The sequence below is a fragment of the Cenococcum geophilum genome (genome assembly GCF_001692895.1).
Source record: "Cenococcum geophilum 1.58 unplaced genomic scaffold K441scaffold_3, whole genome shotgun sequence".
Taxonomy (NCBI): domain Eukaryota; kingdom Fungi; phylum Ascomycota; class Dothideomycetes; order Gloniales; family Gloniaceae; genus Cenococcum; species Cenococcum geophilum.
Genome location: NW_027137561.1, coordinates 3,116,114 through 3,125,693, shown reverse-complemented (window position 1 = coordinate 3,125,693; position 9,580 = coordinate 3,116,114).

Here is a 9,580-nt window from a genome sequence, read left to right as displayed (position 1 = left end):
CCACTCCCATAGGAAAATTTTCACGAGGTTGTCTGTATAGGGTATAAACACCAATTCGCCTATACACCTTATATTTAACGTGCTAATGGTAACACGGGCCGGTCCCCTTCCCCTATCCCCTACTATAGCTACCCTAGCAGTGCATCGTCTGCGGTACGCCTACGGTGCGCCTACGGTACGCCTGCGGTCCTCTATAGTTTGATTGCCTATAGCGCGACAGCCGTAGACCGGTTGCAGTAGAGGTTGTCTACAGTATGACGGCTGTAGACTGGTTGTAGGAGGTCGTCTGCTCTGCAGCAGACTGGTTGTAGAGGAGGTCGTCTGCCCTGCGGCAGACAGTTATAGAGGAGGTCGTCTGCCCTGCGGCAGACAGTTATAGAGGAGGTCGTCTGCCCTGCGGCAGACTGGTTGTAGAAGAGGTCGTCTGCCCTGCGGCAGACAGGCTGTAGAAGAGGTCGTCTGCCCTGCGGCAGACAGGTATAGAAGAGGTCGTCTGCCCTGCGGCAGACAGGTTGTAGAAAGAGGTCGTCTGCCCTGCGGCAGACAGTTGTAGAAGAGGTCGTCTGCCCTGCGGCAGACAGGCTGTAGAAGAGGTCGTCTGCCCTGCGGCAGACAGGTTGTAGAAGAGGTCGTCTGCCCTACGGCAGACAGTTATAGAAGAGGTCGTCTGCCCTGCGGTAGACTGTTGTAGAAGAGGTCGTCTGCCCTGCGGCAGACTGTTGTAGAAGAGGTCGTCTGCCCTGCGGCAGACTGTTGTAGAAGAGGTCGTCTGCCCTGCGGCAGACTGTTGTAGAGGAGGTCGTCTGCTCTGTGGCAGACTGGTTGTAGAGGAGGTCGTCTGCTTTGTGGCAGACTGGTTGTAGTGGAATCGTTGGTGGTGGTAGCTAGCGTCGTGGTGACGTGTCTTTAGGGGGTATACAACCGGCGGCGCCCTTGCGACGACGGACGGAGGAGCAAAGGGGAGGCGACGGACTACTAGGTTTATTATAGGTATAGGTTAAGCTGCCGTTACTAGTTCAGGGTTTATATTTAATAGGTTAGGTTCGCATATCCCTTGACCCGCTGGCGTCCAGAGCTTATCGATAAGAAAAGGCCCGTGCGCAGAACAACAAACACCTAGTATCAAATATTCGCGACAACCTATATAGATTTCAATGATATAAATATCCACCACCATGTCGTCAAAATACCATTCCAATGATATAGATCTCGTCCAACCTACCCAATACAATGTTTCGAAGAATAAACCCGCCAAAAAACCACCCCCAAAGCCTTAGGATCTACCTAAATTCGAACCACTCGCCATTAACGACTAGTGGGACCACGGCGAGCCAAATCTTCCTTCTAACGTTAATTCAGGCAGTCCTTTTAAGCTATTTAGCTTATTCTTTACTAAGGAATATATGGATAAGATTGTAACCTGGATAAATAAGTTTGCAGAGCTCCGCCGAACACCTAAGGAGAAGCAGCTAAAGCACCGCGCTCGGCCATGGAAACCGACATACAGGGCAGAACTATACGCGTACCTTGGCATCCTAATTCATATGGGGCTACACGGCGAACCGACGATAGAGGGGTACTAGAAGAGTTTAGATCCATATGGGGCAGAACATAAGGTTAAAAACGTTATAGGACGGGAGCGCTTTAAGCAACTTAATCGCTACTTTCGAGTCACAAAACCTTAGCCAGATAGTAAAAATAAAGGTAAATCGACATTCGACAGAGTTAAAGACCTTACTAAGCACCTACAACTTACTTATCGGCATCTATATTCGCCAGGAACTTATCTCACTGTTAATAAGACTATTAAGCGCTTTTTAGGACGTGCCTTTAAAACTATTACTATTCCGACTAAACCTACACCTAAAGGCTTTAAAATATGGGTTTTAGCTAACAAGGGCTATGTATTAGATTGGATGTGGTATGCTAGAGGCAATATACAAGGCCCAGTCGATTTAGATCCCTCGTTCTTAAAGGAAGGATTTTTAAAGACGTAGGCAGTAGTACTTAACTTCCTTATATAGCGCCACCAGCTTACCGATTTACCTCTCTACCCTCCCCATAAACACACCGTTTGGCTTAATAACCTATTTATAAGCATTAAGCTTTATACACGACTTTGAGGCCTAGGTATAGGATGTATAGGAACAGTATGGATAACTAAGACGCAGCGTGAGGAACAGGGTGGCGAGGAAGGCGATATTTAGGTGGAAGAAACGGCTGCTGGCCAGAGAAAGAGGAAGGTTCTAGCGGAGCAGTTTAGTTGTTAACTTCAGGAGCTTAAGCTCACCCATTCGTACCAGATACTATGGGGTGAACTATATGGCGAGCTTTCCAAGGACTATATAGTAATGGAGTTTGCTTGAAAGGACGCCAATATAGTACTTTTTATAAGTACTGTTTATTCTGGTGAGCCTATTACCTTAACACTAGGACTTTTATACTAATAACGTCATATATCGCCAGGTCAATCCTATGTGGCTACTATACGAAAACGTCCTTCTGGGTCTTCCAGCGCGGCCAGACAGACGCGCCTCGTGTTTGGCAACAACATAAAGCTTAAACTAGAGATTCCTAACTTTATAAACGATTACAATTACTATATATACGGTATTAACGTCGCCGACTAGCTGCGCTTATATTATAATACTTAGAGAGTTTATATAAGGATATGGAAGCCACTGTTCCACTTCCTATTTAATATAGTACTTAGCAACAGCTATCTACTATCTTCCTATAAGCCGGTCGGCCGTAGAGCTCTTCGTTGTAAGAGCCATGCGCAGTTTCGCAGAGACCTCCGCGACGCTCTCTTTGAACGCTCTGCTTAATCTAGAAGACTACGCCCGCTAGCTAAGGAAGTTTAATATACTACTAAGCAGATTATATGGCGTCCAACGGAGGAATATAATCTAGTAAGGCTATGGGAAAAGAATAAGGCTCGTAACTGCTCGGCGTGTATAGAGGCTAGAAGGAAGAGTCAATTAATACGCAGAGGAGCTAGGAAAGCTCTTAGTAAGATTTTAGTAAATACTATGAGGAAACCTATCGATAGTAAGGACTGGAAGCGGCCGAAGCATGCGCCAAGAACTCAATTTGGCTGCAGTGTATGTAATATACCATTCTATAAGAAGGATAAGTGCTGGCTGCCTCATCTTAAGCGACTTAACACCCTCGATTGAATATATATAGACGTTTTATATAGAAATAGTTGAATATTACCAACCTCATATATCTGATCACTAAGACTTGATCTAGAGCCTCCTATTGGCTAGTTCTTATCGATAACATCTGGACGCAAATCAGCGGGTCAAGGGATAGTTATTTTAATTTCGTTTATAGGTGTTACTATTAGGGTCTCTAACGTAAGTACTTTAGCGTTATAGAGTTCTTTATATATTGCTTTAATCGATTGCTAATACTAAGCTTCTAGTATAGTTTGTTGCTAGGCCAAGGCATCTATAAAGGACTGTTATATTATAGTTATTTATTCCCTAACTAGGGCCATAATAGTTAACGTGGCGGATTTGAGTTTATTTGCCATTTTAAGGGTATTAGTATTAACGCAATATAATATAAGGGCGCGGAGAGACTTTAGGGAAGATTTAAAGGAACGATATAAATTCTATCTAAATCTAAGGGTATATAGCTCTCGCTAAGAACAAGACATTGCGTAAAGAAGAGAAAGGAATAACAAGAGAATTATATAATTAAATAGTTAGGGTCTTGGTGGTCAATGCGTGCGTATATACGCACGCAGTCTTTGACGGACTTTGGTAATTCGATTGATCTGGCAGATTTTGGTTAAAGCGTCGGAATTCATCTATCGAGTGTTTCACCGAGACATTCCTACTATAACTGGGTTAGTCCCGTTACAGGTAGAAAGCATTTTACGGTTCTATATATAGTATCTTAAAATAGATATAGAGTTAATATAACTACCCTAATTAATACTAGAGTAAATGGCTTTTCCTTTATAAATACTGCTTATATAAATAATGTTACTAAGTTTCTAAATATAGAAGCCATCTAACTAGAGAAGCCTATCTAGGTAAAAGGCTATAATGGCTAAGCTGGTTAGCCAGTTACCTATATCTTAAAGTTATATATCGCCCTTAACGGATAACACTAATATAGTATCCCTTTTTACATCCTAGACCTAAGGTCTTATAATATAATCCTTAGACAAAAATAGATATCCTATTTTAATATTTAGCTAAATATGCAATAAAGATAGTTTATCTAGCTAAAGGATAGACTAAAGCTGCTCTCTTTTATTAGGGAAATCCGAACTAACCGTAAGATACTAGCTATAAGGGCTAACCCTACCTACTAGTAAAATGTCTGGGCCCGTAACCTAGCCTTTACTTAAGAAAACACCCGCCGCGAAGCTAGAAAGAACTTTATACTAATAAAGATACTCTTCTAAAGCGCTATATTTAAAGAAGACTCTATATACAGAAGCGGGATAGATAGTAATATAAATAATATCTAAATTACGTAGATCTGACCGGTATAGAAAAGAGCGCATTAATAGGATATAAGGGATAACCTTTAAAAAATGCAATAGGAGCTAAAAGGAGTAATAATAACGCTAGTACCCTAGAAGTCTCTAAAGTTATATATACCCCTATTATTATATAACCCCCCTACTATAGATATCGCCGTAATTAGTGCTATAGTATTTCACTTTAATATATACTAAAAGGATAATAAGGTCTTAATAACGAGCTTATATAAAATTAACTAAATTATTAATAATAGGGAGGAAGAGCTAGCTAAGGAAACCAATAAGGAACTAGTTAAACGCCTTCTTCTTACTATTTATATAAATTATATGGATATATATTTAAGGGCGGCTTTAGATAAGTTACCCCCCTACTAGATATACAATTATAAGATTTAATTAGAAGCCAATAACTTACTAGGTTATAGCCCCCTTTACTAATAATTAATAGATAAGCTAAAAGTAATAAAGTAGTACTTAATTAATAACCTAAATAAAGGATTTATCGAGCCAAGTCAAGCCCCTTTTACTTCTCCTATCCTATTTATAAAAAGGCCTAGTAGAGGCCTTTACTTTTATATTAACTACTAAAAGTTAAACACTATTACTTAAAAGGATTAGTATCCTATTCCTTTAATTAATAAGACCCTTATACGTCTAAGCTAGGCAAAGATCTTTACCAAATTTAATATCCGTTAAGCTTTCTACTAAATTAGGATAAACCCCGTATCTAAAGATTTAACAATATTCTATACTTGCTATAGTTTCTATAAATATAAAGTTCTTCCTTTTAGACTAATAAATGGACTAGCTATATACCAAAGGTATATAAATAATGTTCTTTTTAATTACCTAGACGAATTTTGTACGGTATAATTAGATAACATTCTTATATACTTAGATAACAAACTTAAATATTAAGTTTATATTAAGAAGGTCCTAGAGAGACTACGGAACGTAGGCTTATAAGTTAATGTTAAGAAATATAAGTTTAAGGTAAAACGTATAAAGTACCTTGGGTTTATCATAACTATAAAAGAAATTAAGGTTAACCCTAAGAAGGTAGAGGCAATCTATAACTAAAAGCCCCTTTATAGAGTAAAAGGGATCTAGTCCTTCCTTAGGTTCTATAATTTCTATTATTAGTTTATCCGTAACTATAGAGTTATAGTAAGGCCTCTTATATAACTTACCTATAAAGACACGCCTTTTATCTTTAATAATAACTATATAAAAGCCTTTAAAGAGTTAAAAAAAATCCGCTTATTTTTTCTTTAATCCTTTATTACTATAACCCGGACCTTAAGTTAATGCTAAAAATAGACGCTTCTAATAGAGTTATAGCGGAAATCCTATTACAGTTATAGCTAAATAGCAAATAGTACCCTATTACCTTCTTCTTAAAAACAATAGACCTGGCTAAGTATAACTATAAAGTATATAATAAAGAAATGCTAGCTATTATTTAATTACTATCTTAATAGCGTGCAGAGCTTAAAAGTATAAACTCCTAGATTAAGATATATACAGATTATAAAGCCCTAGAGTACTTTATAACTATAAAGTAGCTTACTAAATAATAAGCTTACTAAGCTAAAATACTCTTCTAATTCTTCTTTATAATTATATATTATTCTAATAAGTAAAACTCTTAGGCTAATGTATTAACCTAAAGGGAATAAGATATAGGACCCTAGGATAAGCTAAAAGCCTAATACTGGACGCGCGCCCTCCTCTACCCTAAATAGCTTAACCCGCGGATTCTTAAGGAGCTAGACTCTAAGTAGAATAATTTAGTACCTATAGAAGAAGTTTTAGATAAACTAATAGGGCTAATTAATTATATCCTAACTATAAACCGCATAGCTAACTCCCTAAAGGCCCTCCGTAACTAAGCTATAAAAAATAACCCCGATTTAGAAATAAAAGAAAGACTACTTTTATACTAAGAACGGCTTATAGTTCTAGATATTAACAACCTATAAATAAAGCTAATCTATAAAGCCCACTGTTAAGTCTCTATAGTATACCCTAGTTAAGATAAAACCTACTAACTATTAACGCCCTATTATTACTGGTAAGGACTTTTATTAGATATAGATTAATTTATTAGAAACTACCACGCCTATAAATATATAGATACCCCTAAGGATTAAACTTCTGGGTAGCTATAACCGCTACCAGTTCTAGAACGCCCTTAGCAACATATTATAATAGACTTTAAGTTATTTCTAAAGGACGCCTACGGCTATAATGCGGCCTTTATTATAATTAACCGACTATATAAGTAATCCGTCTCCCTCCCTTATTTTAAGACCATAACGGTAAAGAATATAGCCCGCCTTTATATTAATAACATCTATTAATTTTACGGCGCCCCTAAATTAATTATCTTTAACTATAATCCCTAGTTTATATTGGATTTCTAAAATAAATTCTACCGTATCCTTAGGATTAAGATTAAGCTCTCTACTATATTCTACCCTTAGACTAATAGCTAAACTAAGATTATAAACTAGTACCTTAACTAGTAACTATATCCCTTTATAGACTACTATTAGGATAACTAGTTAGAACTACTACCTATAATAAACTACGCGCAGCTTATACTCCCCTATAATAGTATAGGGATATTACTATTTAAACTGCTCTATAGGTATATACTATAAACGTCCTTTAATTAGGATAGGCCTACTAAACCTACTACGGCCCGCGAACGCCTTAGCTATAAAGAGGCCTAGGCATTTGCTAAGAGAATGCACAGAGCCTAGAAGACTGCTTAAACAATTATAAAAAAAGGCGTAAGAGAAGAAGGAATCCAATATAAACCAATATTATTATAAAGTAGACTTCTAAGTAGGAGATAAGGTATAGGTGTTAATAAAGAACTAGAAAACCTAGAGGCCGAGCTATAAGCTAGACTACTAAATAGCTAGCCTATACGAGATTCTTTAAAGGGTAGAACACTCTTTTAAGGTTAAGCTACTAGAGTTAATAAGGATCCACCCTATTTTCTCCCTAAACTAACTATAAAAGGCTACGGATAATCCACTACCTAGGTAGTATAACGACCCCCTACTACTAATCTAGATTATAGAGGATAAGAAATAGAAAGTTAAAGAAATCCTAACAGTTAAAAAGGACTATAATGTCTTAAAATACTATATAAGCTAGGTAGGCCATAATAAAGACCTAAAATAGTACCCCGTATCTAATTTTAAGTACTCTCCCTATAAGCTACGGGACTTTTATATAGCCTACCCTAACTTCTCTAGACTACTACGTAAATTAAACAACTAGATTAAATGCTAGGAAGAAGGGTTAGATAACTATAACAATTTAGACAATAATAGGGAGCTTAGATAACGCCTAAGGGCAGGCTTTTTTAGGAGGGGGGGGTAATGTAATGGCGCTAGAGCGCGTTACCTGCTAAGTTTTATTACATTCTGCCACCTATTATACTGTCTTATACTATCGCGTACTATCTAGTACTATTTAGTACTGTTTTCTACTATTAGCTCGCCTACTACTAGCGCCTTAGCGGCTCGCGCTACTTATTTGTTTACACTAGCCCTAGCGACCCCCTTTCCTTCTCCTTAGCTTAGTATCTTTGTAAGATAGCATTCTATAAGCTTCGGTTTAGAGGCATTTATGCGAGCCGTCACACTTAGCTCCGCGCAGCTTCCTCCCTATAGCTTTATTAATAAAATTCTGGATCTAATTAATATATTTTATAAGCCTGTTCCTCTTTAAATTAAAGTGGTAGTTATTATAGGTTTTAATAAATAGTAAATGCTCCTCCTTACCTAATCGCTTTTGTAACTTAGCTAGAGCCTCTAGATATAATAGAGGCGGATTATTTATACTAGCTTTAGGATCTATAGCTTATAGCTCTATAGCGGCTTTATTAGTATTATCCTTTATAAATTACTAAGTGTTCTCCTTAATATTACTATACTTATAGAGGGCGCGGGCGTCGCGAATTTTGTTTTAGTTAAAGGCGTCTAGTATGGCTCTCGTAACCCTAGAAGTATTAGGGTAAGAGGCCAATAATTAAGGGCGACTACCTATGGGCAACGCACTTAAACTAGGAGCTTTCCTTAGGTTTAATAAGTGGGTAAATTAATAAGGCCCTAGTTAATAAGAGGACATTATAAGCAGGAGGCAATTTAATGGTATAATTAAGAGTTAAGAATTGTGCCTTATTAACTTCTACTTACTTCCTTATAGAGGCCTTTTATTTACTATTAAGCCTCCCTTCCTGCCAACCATTTGGTAACAACTACCCTTATTACGATTACCTCCTTCTAAGCCTCCGCGAGAGCCGCTGCCTTAGAATTACGCCTTCGACGTTACCTAAGGCTTAATTACCACTATATACTGCCTCCAAAAGTTGTGATATTTGTGAGGATAATAAGGGCAGTAAGAAGGAGCTGCTAAGACGTTAAGTCTCTACAACTATGTCACGGCTCGATCGATCGCGACGATTACTAAGTAACTTTGCCTGATATAGGTGTATAAGCGACGTAACGCAGGCTTAAAATACTGCCTTATTTTACGAAGTATTTCAAGCCTGCGTTATGCATGTGTAGGGGTCCTATATAGAGAGGCTTTTTATGAACTATTTTATGCGGATCTACAGGCCAGGGTGTATGCGACGGCGTTAAGCCACTTGGTGTTGATCAAGGCTCAATCGACGGCTTCAACTTCTAGATTGAGCGACTTTACGAAGTATACAAGGATTGCGAAATCCGTCTATTGGACGAGATTCTCGACATCTCGGCTATTTGTTTCCAAAGATGTCTACCAATGCTCCCCGTGCTTTTACCAGAGAACGCACCTAAAAGTATTCCAGATAAGTCATCCGTGGAGAACATTGATATAGAGATGGAAGTTTCCTGCAGTTAGGGCTACTTCTGATAGAATAAGCTCCATGTATTTATTTTGTCAAAGATGAATCATTAAAATCAACTTACCAAGAAAGACGCTATTAAAGCTCGGTTGAGTCGCCAAGACACAGTATGCACCAGCTAATGATCACAGCAATGTAGAACATAGCACAAATATCCAGTCCAC